Here is a 2,136-nt window from a genome sequence, read left to right as displayed (position 1 = left end):
GCGCATTCGACTGGCACATTCAATGACATGCTAGTAAATCAAAAAATCGGTGTATGTAACACGGCTTGGTGTACATCAGGTTACATGAGTAAGGGGGACGGTCTGGTGACAAGGGGAAGAAAGAGAGGAAAGATCTTAATAATGCAGCATGAATTAAAAGCTAGGAGATTTACAAAGGGTCATTTTTTATCCGGTTCTGTTCATCATTATTGAGTCAATTGTCCCCACGGGATGTTGTCATTTAGGCCAATGACATGGGTTCCCAGACGGAAAAACCAACGTTGTTCTTTTTCGAAGAGACCTTGTTCTGACGGTAGTTGTTCAATGACCGTCCACAGGAGGTCATTGACACAGTGTTGGGCGTCAAGGTAGTGAGTTGCCATCTTGGTTGTACTCTTCTTGCACCTCACATTGCTCTTGTGCTCCTTCATACGTGTCTTAACTGCCCTGGTGGTCATTCCCACATATTCAAGGCCACATGGGCAGGTGATCACATAGACCACATTCTTACTGTTGCAGTTGGTCATTTTTCCTTGTTCCCATGTGGTTCCGTTCCTGAATGTGAGTTCTTTGCTCTTCCTTGTGAGATGGCAGATGCTACAATTACCACATGGGAATTGTCCCTGTATCCCGTGAAGGGATGTCGTGGATTGCTGATTCTGCTGGGGGCGGGTGCAAGAAGAGTACAACCAAGATGGCAACTCACTACCTTGACGCCCAACACTGTGTCAATGACCTCCTGTGGACGGTCATTGCACAACTACCATCAGAACAAGGTCTCTTCCAAAAAGAATAATGTTGGGTTTTCCGTCTGGAAACCCATGTCATTGGCCTAAATGACGACATCCCGTGGGGACAATTGACTCAATAATGATTAACAGAACCGGATAAAAAATGACCCTTTGTAAATCTCCTAGCTTTTTATTCATGCTGCATTAGTAAGACCTTTCCTCTCTTTCTTCCCCTTGTCACCAGACCGTCCCCCTTACTCATGTAACCTGATGCACACCAAGTCGTGTTACATACACCGCTTTTTTGATTTATTAGCATGTCATTGAATGTGCCAGTCGAATCTTTCACTGACGCTAGTTTCAACGTGTGACCTACACAACTATTCCCATCATTAACCAAGCGCCCTTTGTACAGGGATCGCTAAGCCCTCTTTCGAATATTGCAAGGGTAGGTACACGGCCGCCGCGCATGCATCGGGATAATGTCTGTCCCCTATGCATGCGCGTTTTTCTTTTTCTCAAACGCGCATGCTCCGCTGATGAGACCGTCAGATCTCACAACGCGCATGCGCGCAGGCTCAATACCATCCCATTTGCATGCCAAGACCACCTGGTTTTATCGGGCGCATGCGCGTAGGGCTAACAACTCCAGGAATCAGTTTGGCCGCCGCCTCACATAACCGGAACACCTATATTAGGGCATATTCCGCTTTCAGGCCCGGAGACCCTTTAGAGATAATTGGCAGCAATTAACCTCGCTCCGTTTGTATAAAATTCCCAAGCCAGAACACAAGCACCATTCCCAGCGGAGCCGCGGGAGGGGACACATGGATATCGACTCCTACTGAGTTTGTGAGTATGGCATACTACTGAAAGTGATCAGATGACACTATGTAAGTAGCCCAACATGTTCATTACGGTCATTTTTTCTAGGTTGCAGACTGGCACGACACCCCTAACGTGAGAAGGCTCATGAGGTTTAACATAATGATAAGACAAGTATGCCTTCTATTCAATCCTTCATCATTCCAAACCAGATCAAGGTTCATAGAAATAGAGTGTGTTTTTTTTGTTAAATGTGTGTTTATCATGTCTATGTTTTCCTTTTTACAGGGTTCACATTCACTCATAGAATGACAACAACTGGCAATACTACGACAAGGGTATAGGGCAAAAGAATGACTGCACTACAACCACTATCTTCTGGTCTGGTTATGTTTGTGGGTGCCAGAAACCTGAAGCCATATACCCCTAGGCTTCCAAAGTTAATGCCTACTTGTGTGTGAAGATCTTTTGGAATAAAAGCAAGAAAAGAAAACTCTATGGCCTACTGATATCATTAATTTGATCCATACTGTTACTGTATTTTGCATGGTGTGCTGAACCTTTGTGGTGTAGAATGACA

This window comes from Lissotriton helveticus, chromosome 1_1 (genome assembly GCF_964261635.1).
Source record: "Lissotriton helveticus chromosome 1_1, aLisHel1.1, whole genome shotgun sequence".
Classification (NCBI taxonomy): Eukaryota; Metazoa; Chordata; class Amphibia; order Caudata; family Salamandridae; genus Lissotriton; species Lissotriton helveticus.
Note: the sequence above shows the minus strand (reverse complement) of the source record.